The sequence below is a fragment of the Pseudorasbora parva genome, chromosome 14 (genome assembly GCF_024679245.1).
Source record: "Pseudorasbora parva isolate DD20220531a chromosome 14, ASM2467924v1, whole genome shotgun sequence".
Lineage (NCBI taxonomy): Eukaryota > Metazoa > Chordata > Actinopteri > Cypriniformes > Gobionidae > Pseudorasbora > Pseudorasbora parva.
The window spans coordinates 7,159,788-7,173,042 of record NC_090185.1 but is presented as its reverse complement, the minus strand read 5'-3'; the positions used below and the strand labels follow the sequence as shown (position 1 = coordinate 7,173,042).

Here is a 13,255-nt window from a genome sequence, read left to right as displayed (position 1 = left end):
AACATTTAAATTAAAAATTTAGATTTAGATTTAACATTTAGATTTAGATTTAACATTTAGATTTAACATTTAGATTTAGATTTAACATTTAGATTTAGATTTAACATTTAGATTTAGATTTAACATTTAGATTTAGATTTAACATTTAGATTTAGATTTAGCATTTAGATTTAACATTTAACATTTAGTTGTAACATTTAATATTTAGATTTAACTATTTAAAATATCTCTAAGTTGACAAATATTGTTGTAAATGTGCTAAATTGTCACCGTCAATTTCATACCAGTTTTTTAAACATTGTTTGTAGCTAAATGTGACAAAATGTTGCTGTTATTTTCAGCGTGAGACTCTTTACAAACGGCGCCCCATAGTTTGTAAACGTTTGTTAATGTTCTTTTTCTAAATAAAACTTTATATTTCATTTGTTTGGCTGGGTTGTGATTTATGAGGACCTTTTCATATTTGAGTGAAAAGAATCCTTTTGTTGTCTGTTGTTAGATGTATATGTAGTTGTTCATTAGCTGTTTATTTGACGAGTCTATTCTTGGGCTATAGACGTCTGTTAGATTTTCTGACAGCCCAACTTTAGCCTTGTTTTAACCGAGACGCCTGGGCTGCGTTTTGATGGCTAGACGTCTTTAAGACACAAAATTGCTTGCTGGGGCAACTTAAATGACATCCAGTTTATTAGAAACACTCGCGTGTGTGTGACTCCCGCGATGTCAGCCGTTGGGGACTGGTGAGAGAAGAGGCGAGAGAACTGAGAGAAACTTTTTGGCTGCACTTTTCCTCTCCTCCCCTCAGACATCTGGACTCGGAAAAGGTGCTTCTCAAACGAGGCGATTGCGCTTCCATTCATTCATTCAAACTATCAGAGCACGTTTGAGACGAAACATGGAGACGAAGACGTTTTTCATTAGTTTGTTCGCAGTTTCTGCACTCCTCTTACACGGTAAGACTATCTATCTATCTATCTATCTATCTATCTATCTATCTATCTATCTATCTATCTATCTATCTATCTATCTATCTATCTATCTATCTATCTATCTATCTATCTATCTATCTATCTATCTATCTATCTATCTATCTTCAGGTTAATGATAAAAAGAACGAGTATAATTGGTAACACTTTACAATAACAGGACATGAATAAGCATGTATTATTACATGAATTAATAGTTAATTCAACATGAACTCATGATTAGTTAAGATATGAACTAATCATGAACAAATGAGGAGCTATCCTTAATTAAGACATGAGTCATAATGATTCATGCATGAATACAGCAGCATTAACTACATGTTAGTACATGTTTGGTAATTAATACATTAATTAACATGTATGGGTAAACTAAATCAAACAGGCTCTCTAAGAAGGAATAACAAATATTTTGACTTTGAAATACATTTTCAAATGAATTATTGTCATAATTTATAGGGCTGTTTCGAATGCCATTTTTTGAGCTTCGAAGCTTAGGTGGCAATCAATATCGAATATTCGAAGCTTCGGTGGGTGGGGCTAAATATATAATAATAGTGTCGGTTTGCATTTGTATCATCTTTCACGACTTCACGTTTCACTCTTCGGCATCGTAAATGTGTTGCGGCAGACCCAGTGGAGTGCAGTGTTGCATTTGGTGCAATATGATCAGGTGGCACACATTCTTTAAATATTAATAAACATTTAATAATCTTTTAAATAGAACAGTTTCCGGTACGCATTACAAGGGCAGGTTTATGCTCCGAAAACGGACAGTGCACAAGTGATACAAAACACAAAGTCTGTTGAGAGCAAGAACCTTAATAAGGTATTAATAACGAACCTTTCTTTAAAACAAATGAATCCCAAAACAGAAATTAAATTAGTAACACACAGTGATTTCAACGAACTGTAATAAATAAAGAACACGGTAGCATGCTTATAAACAGTTGAATAAGAATAAATGAATTGTTTTTAAAATGACACAAAATTTAATATCTATTACAATTAGTTTTATTCTATATAAGGGATTTATTTTGTCTTATTCGGACTTTTTGTTAATTTAAATCTTTTAAATGCGTGATGCTTTTATTGAAAGCATGTTGCGGTGTTTTTTTATTATTTATTATTATTATTATTTCAAGCATGAGTGAGAGAGTCCGCGATGGAAGTCGAGCGTTGAAAAAAAAAGAATATTCGAATCTCAAAACTGAAAATCGAATGCCACCTCACCGAACGAATATTCGAATATTCAATTATTCTAGTACAGCCCTAATAATTTAAACCCTTTTTTATCAGAAGCTTCATCATAAATATTACTGAAAGCCAAGATTAGTTTTTCATTACTTTCACTGATCATCTAAATCTGCTATATTTAATCTCAAAAGGCCTCATTCTGTTTTGTGATCTCTTTCTTATCAAACTAAACCTACTGTGACTTATAACAGTTTCTGAGGAATCAGTCCCCAAAAAATAACCAGACAGGAAACAAGCAGTTATGTCCGGAAGTGAGGGAACGTCTGCTGGGATCCGTACGGTTCTCTCTCCACCCAGACATTGGCCATGATGATTCGGTACCTCCGTTCTCTTAACTGGGCTGAATACTAGTTATACTAGTTACATGTGAATTTTATAGTAAGTTTATGATAAATCATGAGCGAGCTGAGTTTGGTAAGTGGTTAATAGTGAATTAATCATGAAGTCATGACACAATTAACAAACTATGAGTTGATGTTAGTGTATGGTTAGTTAATAATGAATTAATCATGATGTGCCCCCTCAAGTAAAGTCATGACACTATGATAATTATTCATTAATTACTAAATCAATTAACATATACACAAAGAAACCTTATTCCTTTTCACCCCTGGTACATAAAATAAAATATACAAAGTATTTGTAGGCTAGTTATTTTATTTATATAATTAAACTTATATGGACTTATACTAATGCTAATCGAATCATAAACATTTAAACAATTATAAAATACAGTTAATTACTGTACACACCTCCAGAAATATCCCAATAAAACAATCATACAAACATCTCTTAAATTATTATTTCGGTTTACCAAAGCAGTCGACATTATTATTTGATAAAATGCCAGCATTACCGAAGGAACACAACTAACACGCTAGGAGCACCGAGAGCGCCACTAATGAATGTCCCACCAGAAACAAACCCTACATACTGTAGTTCCGGGAAGAAAACTATAGCTAAAAAAGACTAAATGTAATTGAACTATAAAAATCAGAAAACGGTTTATATATCAAATGAAAATTATTAGTGGTAGTTATTAGTCTATTTTCCACGTTTGATTAGACAAATCTGTGAAATCGATGGCTAAATAATCATGTTATTTGTCACAAAGCTGCAGATGGCAGATTTTAATACAGTTTACAGTTTAAATTATGACAGTATTAAATCACATGTTTAATTAAAAGTCAGAGTACTTCTTATTTATTTTAAGGAACCTGTTTGATTTAGTTTACCCATACATGTTAATTAATGCATTAATTACCAAACGTGTACTAACATGTAGTTAATGCTGCTGTATTCATATATGAATCATTATGACTCATGTCTTAATTAAGGATAGCTCCTCATTTGTTCATGATTAGTTCATATCTTAACTAATCATGAGTTCATGCTGAATTAACTATTAATTCATGTATTAATACATGCTTATTCATGTCCTGTTATTGTAAAGTGTTACCGTATAATTTATAGAGTTCAAACCAGAGGTCTAGTCAAGATCCAGACAGAACCGGTTAATGTGCTATATCATATTCAACCAATTTTCATTTATTTTACCTTATTGAACAAATAACAAGACAACTAACACTTTTTTTTATTCAAGTTCAAAAAAATAAAAAAGTTAATAAAGAGTAGGATAGGCTACATATTATTGAATGAGCCATTTCTCTGAATGAGTGCCATTTCTGCCCTCAGGACATTATATGTATAAAAATACTCACAAAAAACAAAAAAAACAAACAAACTCTAAAAGACATTTTTATTATCCTCTACATTAAACAATTGCCCCGAACACTAAACAATTGTGTTACTCTTTTTACTGCTCACAATGAAATATGATTAAATTCTTTCAGCAGTCAAACATTTTCTTCATTGTTGTGTAACTCCATATCCATATCCATGCTTCCAAAAAAAATATGAAGAAATCGATAATGTTTTAGATAAAATACACACTTTAGTCGTGTGGTCAAATCTGATAAACTTGGAAAATTCCACAGGACACATTTTCAAAATTGCATCATCGGGATCTTCTGAAGGGTCTTCTGGCGTATTGATTTATTTGTGTGAATATTAGTTGATTAAACACTATTTAATTGATTTTATTTGAAGTTTTACAGTTAAAATGAGTGAAAGTAGAAATATCAATGTGAGCATGACAAATCCACTGTGCTGCAGAAAAGCAGCCTGATGCAATGCAGACCCAGAGAGGACACAGATCACGGGTGGGTGTGCTCATTTAGAAGTGCACACCCAGAGGTCTCCACTAACCATTTTTACATTGATGCATTCAGTATAAACCGGTGCTTCTCAAACTGACGGCCGCCAGATGGCGCCAGCGGGGCATAGACATTCTTTTTTTTAAAGTCGGTAATGTACCAAATAACAGTTATATGTAATGTAGTTCAAATAACCATTGAACTTTTATATAACTAAAAATTAGAAATTTAAAAATTAATTAATTAGGCCCACATCCAAAAGAAAGGAAAAAATAACCATTTTATAACAAGATAATTCAGATGAGAGCGTGTGTGTGTGTGTGTGTGTGTGTGTGTGTGTGTGTGTGTGTGTGTGTGTTGGCTCGGCCCTCCCTCATGCTGTATTATTGGTTGACTCCGCGTGATTGACAGGAACATGAATGTGTGCGTCTTTAGGCCTATATATTGTTTTCCCCTTTGAATTAGGTCTATTATTTTAAATAAAATGTAAATCATTCGTTATTTAAAAATGATTTAATTACTAAAGGCTATTTTTTTATACAGTCGGTGTAGACAAAAGATACAAAATGGACTCTAATTTTACAACAAGCAAATGGCACCCATAATGTGTCGGTAACTTCCTTAAATTGCTGTCATATCAGGGTTCATGAAATGCATCGATCACTTCACTTATTAGTTGTATTAATGCAAATATATGGAAAACGTCTCGGTTACGTATGTAACCCTAGTTCCCTGAGGGAACGAGACGCTGCGTCGAAACGCTGTGAGAACGCCTCTGCGTTAATGCGTCGTGAAGCGCCTGTTGAACCATTCCATCGGAAAAAAGATCGATCGTCGGCGTGATGACGTCATTGACCGGAAGCTATAAAGCGTCCGTGAAAACAAACAGGAACTAACTTCTGATAGAGCCTGAAGTAAGTGATCATGGACACGCCGGGAGTATGGCAGAGCGACGCAGCGTCTTGTTCCCTCAGGGAACTAGGGTTACATACGTAACCGAGACGTTCCCTTTCGGGGAACTCGAGCTGCGTCGAAACGCTGTGAGAGCGCTTATACCCACATCGCCATAGGACCAAGTGTCTCGTATGTGTGAAGCCGAAGCGCACACGGTTACGAGAGTACCTGCGCCCCAACAGTAGATGCCAGGTCTAGTTCGTAGAACCTGACGAAGGTTAGCGGAGACGACCACCCGGCCGCATTGCAAATATCATGGAGGGAAGCCCCCTACAAAAGTGCTTTCGAAGCAGCCATACCCCTGGTAGAATGTGTCCGGACAGCCAGTGGAGACGGCTGGCCGGCCGCCTCATAAGCAAGTGAGATGGCCTCGACCACCCACTTGCTCATCCTCTGCTTAGATACTGGGGCCCCCTTCTTAGGGGGTCCGAAACAGACAAATAACTGATCAGTTTTTCTCCACAGGGCAGCTCTGTGGACATAAGTATCCAACGCCCTAACAGGGCACAGAAGATTTAATCTTTCCTGCTCTGACGTCGTGAAAGGAGGAGGACAGAAGGCTTGGAGAGTAATGGGGCCCCGTGGGCTCGTAGGAACCTTGGGGACATAACCCGGCCTGGGATGAAGAAAGGCTTTCACCATCCCCGGCGCAAACTCTAGACATGAGGGCCCTACTGACAGGGACTGAATATCTCCTATTCTTTTGAGAGACGATATGGCCAAAAGAAAGATGGTTTTTAGGGTGAGGAACTTGTCCGAAACCTCCTCTAAGGGCCCAGACAAGCCCCTCAAAACAATGGCCAAGTCCCATGCTGGGACCCTCGAGTGCATAGCCGGCCTCAACCTTAAAGTACCACGGAGGAAGCGTGTAATCAGAGGGTGTCTTCCCAAGGACACTCCACCCAAAGGGACGTGGAAGGCACCCAAGGCCGCCACGTAGACCTTTATTGTGGAGGGGGTCAACCCTGCCGAGAACCTTGCCTGCAGAAACTCCAGCACTGTACCAACCGGGCAGTTAACTGGGTCCCACTGGCGTTCTCTGCACCATGCTGAGAAAAGTTTCCATTTCAGAGCGTACAGCTTCCTCGTGGATGGAGCTCTGGAGTGGAGGATGGTCTCTACGACCTCGGCCGAGAGACCTTCCTCTATGAGCCTAGCCCCCTCAGAGGCCAGGCCCATAGTTTCCACATCTCCGGGCGTGGGTGCAGGAATCTCCCGCCCGCCTGAGAGAGTAGATCCCTCCTGGTCGGAATCTCCATCGGAGAGCCTTCCAGGAGAGATATCAGGTCCGAAAACCACACTCTGGTCGGCCAGTACGGATCCACTAGAAGTACTTGGGCCCCGTCCCAGCGTACCCTCTCCAGAACTCCTGGAAGCAAGACAATCGGGGGGAAGGCGTACAGGGGTAGCCTCGGCCACTCCTGTACCATGGCATCCAACCCCAGCGGGGCTGGATGGGACAGAGAAAACCACTGCGGGCAGTGGGAATTCTCCGCCGAAGCAAATAGGTCTATTTCTGCCTTCCCATATTTCTTCCATAGGAGCTCCACCACCTCGGGGTGGAGTCTCTACTCCCCGGGCCTCGGCCCCTGACTCGACAGGCTGTCTGCTTCCTGATTCAGGACCCCCGGGATATATACTGCCCTGATTGACAGCAATTTCCCTTGGGCCCACAGGAGGATCCGATGCGCCAATTTGTCCAGTGGACGGGACCTCAGACCCCCCTGGTGATTTATATAGGCGACCACCGATGTGTTGTCTGACCTGACCAGCAGATGGTGGCCCCTGAGGTCGGGCAGGAACTGTTTCAATGCAAGAAACACTGCGAGCATCTCTAGCCGATTTATGTGCCAGACCTAACAGTTTCTGGAACTGTTTCACAGTGACGGCCCGGCCTAGCTTCTGTTCTTTGACTGCTGCCAGGATCGATGCTATGCGTGTTGGCGATAATTGCGCCCGCATTATTACCGAATCCCAGTTCACACCTAGAAAAGTGGTTCTCTGAGCCGGAGAAAGCACACTCTTTTTGGCGTTCAGCCTCAACCCCAACTTCAACATATGCGCGAGAACAGCATCTCGATGCTGAACCGCCATCTGCTCTGTATTCGCTAGAATCAGCCAGTCGTCCTGCAGACGCAACGGCGCCAGAGCTGCATCCACACACTTGGTGAATGTGCAGGGTGACAGTGCTAGACCGAAAGGAAGTACTCGATATTGGTATGCCTCTCCCCCGAAGGCAAACCTGAGGAACTTCCTGTGATGTGGAAGGATGGAGACATAAAAATACGCATCTTTTAGGTCTATGGTAACAAACCAATCCTCCTGTTTGATCTGCGACACAATCTGTCTGAGTGTGAGCATCTTGAACTTGAGCTTGGCCACTGAGCGATTTAATAGACGCAGATCTAATATCGGGCGTAAGCCCCCATCCTTCTTCGGCACGATGAAGTAACGGCTGTAAAACCCAGACTCCCTGCTGGGAGGGGGAACCCTTTCTATAGCCCCTTTTTGCAGGAGTGTCTCTACTTCCTGTGCCATTACCAGAGCCTGCTCCGGGCCCACCTCTGTAGGTAGGACACCGCTGAAAGGAGGTGGCCGACTTTTGAATTGAATGGCGTACCCCTTTTCGACTATCTGCAGGACCCAACGAGATATATTTGATAGACGTTTCCACTCGTCTAGAAAATCTACTAAGGGAACCAGCCTCTCGAGGCTGGCCTCTGGTGTGCTTTGAGCAACAAGCACAGTACCCTGAAGTGGCGAACCGGCAGGGAACGACTGACTTGACTGCTCGGGGGCCCCCCGAGGGGGGCGCGGACCACCCTCGGGTGGCCCGCGGAGACCGACTGCGCCCCGGCATTGCGGCGGGGTTGGCAGCGCGGCCCCCAGAGGGTGCCGCAGGGAAACGGGTACCGTTGGCAGGGGTAAACACCGTTTCCCTATGGGGGGAACCACCCTCAACGTCCTGACGCTTCTGGCATCAGGAACGCTTCGAGGCCTTCTTGGCGATCAGGACTGTCCTTAGATCAGCCCTGCCCCTCGAAGGCCTCGTCTGAGAGCGCCGCCCCTCGTCCCCGCGCTGAGGGGGAGTTCGGGTGGCGACGCTCTGTTTTGCTGCTGAGGCTTTCTCCCTCTCTTTGATGTCAGTGGGGTTCAACCAGAGATGCCTCTCCGTGGCCACCAGGGCTGCCATAGAGCGGCCCACACATCTGGCCGTCTCCTTGGTGGCCCGGAGAGCTAGATCAGCTGACGAACGCAACTCAGTGATAATATCTCCCCCCACGACATCACTACTGTCCAGATCCCTCAGCAGGTCAGCCTGATATGCCTGCACGATTGCCATCGTGTGCAGGCATGCAGCCGCCTGACCCGCTGCCGAGTACGCTTTGCCCACCAGCGCCGACGTTGTCTTTAAAGGTCTGGTGGGCAAAGACGGGGCTTTAAGGGACGATGCCGAGGAAGGCGAGAGATGGCTCGCGAGCGTCTCCTCAACCTTTGGCATCGCCCCATAGCCATACTGTTTCAGCCCAGCGATGTTACTATAGACCGAAGTCTGTGGGCTGAAAACACGATATGACGCCGGTCTCTTCCACGACCTTGCCACCTCGGTGTGCAAGTCATGAAAGAACGGCAAGCCCCGTCGCTGAGGCTCTGAGGCGCGAGAAGGCAGGAATCTCTCGTCTTGTTTACTTGTACGTTTTCTTTCTGCCTCATATCTCTCGGTTGGCCAGTCGATGTTAAGCCTGGCCACCGCTCGCGTCAGAACCTCAACGAGCTCCTCGCATGCAGGGGACTGAAGTGGCGAGTCTTCAGTCTCGATGCTTTCAATGTCCACCTCCTCAGAGCTGGACAGTTGAAGCACCGGCGACTCTCTCGGGGGGGGGAAGAAACCGCCATGCGTGCTTCCATGCCCCGAGAAGAGCCACTGGATGGTGCAGGTGAGGGCAGAGATAAGGCAACGCCCGTCTCTAACCCCTCTGCAACATCCAATTGTGATCCCCACGACTGCAGCCTCCGCTCCGCCTCGGCGGCAGCGGGAACAGAGCTGCGGGGAACACGAGCCGAGGCACCCTCCTCGAAGAGTGCCCGGCGGGAGCGCAGCGTTCTCAATGGAAACTTGTCACAATGCTCGCAAGCAGCCCCCTCGAGGGCTGCCTGCGCATGCTGCGCTCCCAAGCAGGCAACACAGAGAGAGTGTGTATCCCCACCCGTGATGTAGCGTGGGCAGGGATGAACACACTTCCTGAAATTGCTGCTATCGCTCGCCATATCTCTATCTATTTATTTTCTCTTTTTTGTTAATATATGTGAAATATTTAACAAAGGGTGGAAAAACTCTTGTAATAGACAGACAAAAACACCAAATAGACAGACAGGTTCACACAGATCGCTTGCTGAAGGCTCAGAAGCTAGTTCCTGTTTGTTTTCACGGACGCTTTATAGCTTCCGGTCGATGACGTCATCACGCCGACGATCAATCTTTTTTCCGATGGAATGGTTCTACAGGCGCTTCACGACGCATTAACGCAGAGGCGTTCTCACAGCGTTTCGACGCAGCTCGAGTTCCCCGAAAGGGAAATAAAATTCTATGTATAAATCAAGATGTGGTTGCATGTTGTTTGATCTGTGATGCTTTAATGCATTTTGATCTGTAGAAAAACATTTTCACAGCACTTTCCTGTTGTATATTTCTGTTCCAATATTCCAGATGTGATTTATTGACCTGTTCGTTCTTTCTCCAGGTGTTTTCACTGCTGATACAGAGAGAGTCTCAGTGTCTGTGATGGAGGGAGATTCAGTCACTCTAAACACTAATGTAACAACAAACCAACAAGAAAAGATTAAATGGTATTTTAATAACACTCTCATCGCTCACATCAATAGAAGTCTCAGTGTGATCTGTACAGATGTTCAGTGTAAAGAAGATAATGTTACTGAGAGATTCAGAGGCAGACTGAAGCTGGATCATCAGACTGGATCTTGAATATCAACAGAACACACTCTGGAGATTATACACTAGTGATCATCAACGGCAGCGACAGTGTAACAATCTTCAGTGTTACTGTTCATGGTGAGTCTTTATGTCTGAAAGCAGGTTATGTTAAAATCATATTGTGTTTATTATATCAGTGACATTCAGAGCTGTTTTCCTCTATATCTCCGTCATTGAATAGAACAGAATTACTTTAAACCGTTCAGTTTTTCCACTGATGATCCATTAGTTTCTAACAGTTAGTTTTCTTATGTTCATAACATTTATTATCATCTGTTTAAATGCATCATACTCATTGTTTTTAGTTCAATGGGACCCAAAGTGAAGAAGATCTGAAGTAAAATAAGAGTCAATCTGTACAGATCTTGTAATAGTTTGTGATTACAACCCATTATAAATGTTATATTGGCTTATCTTTGAATATTATAAAGCAGAAAGTTATATTTCAGTGTAGTAATGCGGGTCTGTAAAAAATATTCTAGCAGAGTTTAGGTATAAGTCTAAATGAGTATCTGTGATTAATGTGATTTATTTAGCGATTTTACAGTTTATTTTGTATTTATTCCTACTGCGCTTCTCAAGATTCAGGAATTTGCACAGTTATATTCACAGATAATTATTGTTGTGGAGTTTCCCCCCAAAATTTCCTCCAATCATCTGCTGGTTTGTGTTTCAGCTTCTGAACGAAATGAAGAGAAGGGAAAGTCAGTGGTGGAGGGAGAATCTGTCACTTTAGATCCTGTGATGAAAAAGACGCATTATTTGATGATATGGTATTTTAATGGCCTTCTCATATCCGAAGATCAGAGTCAGATCTGTGCAGATGTTCAGTGTGATGGGAGATTCAGAGACAGACTGAAGCTGGATCATCAGACTGGATCTCTGACCATCAGGGACATCAGAACCGCTGACTCTGGACTTTATCAACTACAGATCAGCAGCTACAGATTCAGAATCATCAGGAGCTTCTGTCTCTGTGTTTCTGTGAGTGTCATTTAGTCGTTAGAAATTAAGAATACTTAGGCTACATGCATTTAGACATCAAATTCATTAAAGTTGTGTTCATCTGTGATAATTATCTTGATGGACAAAACATGCAAGTGTCATAAACTTTTGTTGATCACAGATCTTTTTTTTTTTTTACAATAATCCAAAAGCCTAAGGAAGATCCGAATCCCTATGGAGAGAGAACCAGTGCGATGTGAACTGCCGGTTGGCCTTCAGTGACGTCAGATCTGAACCACTCTATGATTGAGCATCAGCAACACTATTCCCATTGACATGAGTCCGCAAAAACACACTTCATCTGTTGAGCTGTAACATGAAATGCTTATTAATCATAAAGCGCTTTTTACATGTTATGGAAATAATAACCTACCTGTTACTGGAAGCACATATCATTTAGGACATTTAGATGAACGTTACTCACATTATCTGCTAGTTGCAGCTTCTAAACACATTTATCATTTATCATGCGTACTCTAATAAGTGCCTTGTTTTAGATTATGGATTAGTGAAGTGCTTGAGGAAGAGCTTTGTTTCCAGCTGTTTCCTGAAGGTTGAGCCGGTGTCAGCAGATCTTATTTACTATTTTATATCCTATTTACTACATTATTATTATGTATTCAATGCAACAATAACCATAGCATTTAGCATTCAGATCCATAGAACAAATGATTTGTGATTGTGGCAAGCAGCGAGGCGAGGGACCGTGAGAGCGGGCTGGTGGCGAGTGGTAATGAGCGCCAGCTGCGCGACACACTGGTCTCGTCTCACCATGGCGGAGTGATGGGAGTATAAAGGGAGGAGCAAAGACAGTGAAAGACGAGAGAGGACCAGGCCTGGACTTTACGTTGAGTTCTGTTTATGTTTTATGTGTGTGAGGGGCTGCCCGCGGTTTACTTTCATTTTGTTTATTTAATAAAAGTTGTTGAATGTTCGCCGGTTCCCGCCTCCTTCCTTCCCATCTACATACGTTATTACATTGGTGCCGAAACCCGGGAGGAAGGAGGGACACGCTGTCAAAAAGCCCTCGCTGCTGAGGGGGATCGCGGTGCTGAGCAGTTCGGGCAGCGTGGATGAATTACCGCGAGGGCTGCCCGAGGCGGTGGTGCTGGAGCGAGTGAAGACCGGTGGGACAGAGAGCTCACTGCCGTGCCCCAGGGTCAAGGTGAGGTGGCGGCCGTCCTGGAGGGAGCGGAGGAGTCACCAGTGATCGACGTTGGCCGGAGCCTGCTGCCGTCCGCCATGATGGGGAGGAGAAGGGAGCACGGGGCTCGTTGCCGACTGCCCTCAATTGCAATCAGGTAAACTTGTGTTCTCTCCTCTCCAAGTTTGATGTTAGCAAATAACAGTACACTAAAGTTAAGTTGATGTGCATCTCTCATCTGTTGTCTCGCTAAACTGGACAGGCAGGCTATGCATCTCTTGGTCTGTCTAGCTAGTTAATGCCAGCCGCTTTCAGGGCTGTGCTCTGTGTTTTTGTGCCTGAGAAATAAATGTATTTATTTATTCTTGATAAACGACAAAATGCAATGGTGTTTGTTTACTGCAGATCGAAAAAAATCCGCGTCGGATCATGCGTTCATATGCGCGTGCACGTCGCGATATGAAACGTGCATTTTCCAGCAGAAATATCTGTGTGGATACCAGACCGACAGAACAATATATGGGCGTGATGGTCCTCCTCCTCATCATAAGTTCACATAGGCTACATACTTTTAAAACAAGACAATGATCATCTAGTCTTAGTCAATGTTTAGTTAAAACTCTTAACTACTGCACAAATTATGCAAGATTGAAAGCAATGTATTGAACATTTGACTGTAACGAACTGCTCTGAGACAGAAGGT

General features: G+C 42.9%; 1 long non-coding RNA gene across 1 annotated transcript; it reads left to right on the top strand.

Annotated features, from left to right (window-relative positions):
• The first annotated feature begins 740 nt into the window (after window positions 1-740).
• LOC137039399 (uncharacterized) lies at window positions 741-12,270 on the top strand. Its single transcript, XR_010897633.1, has 4 exons — window positions 741-953; window positions 10,153-10,481; window positions 11,080-11,387; window positions 11,561-12,270. It is a non-coding gene; the product is annotated as an uncharacterized lncRNA (long non-coding RNA).
• Window positions 12,271-13,255: the final 985 nt, after the last annotated feature.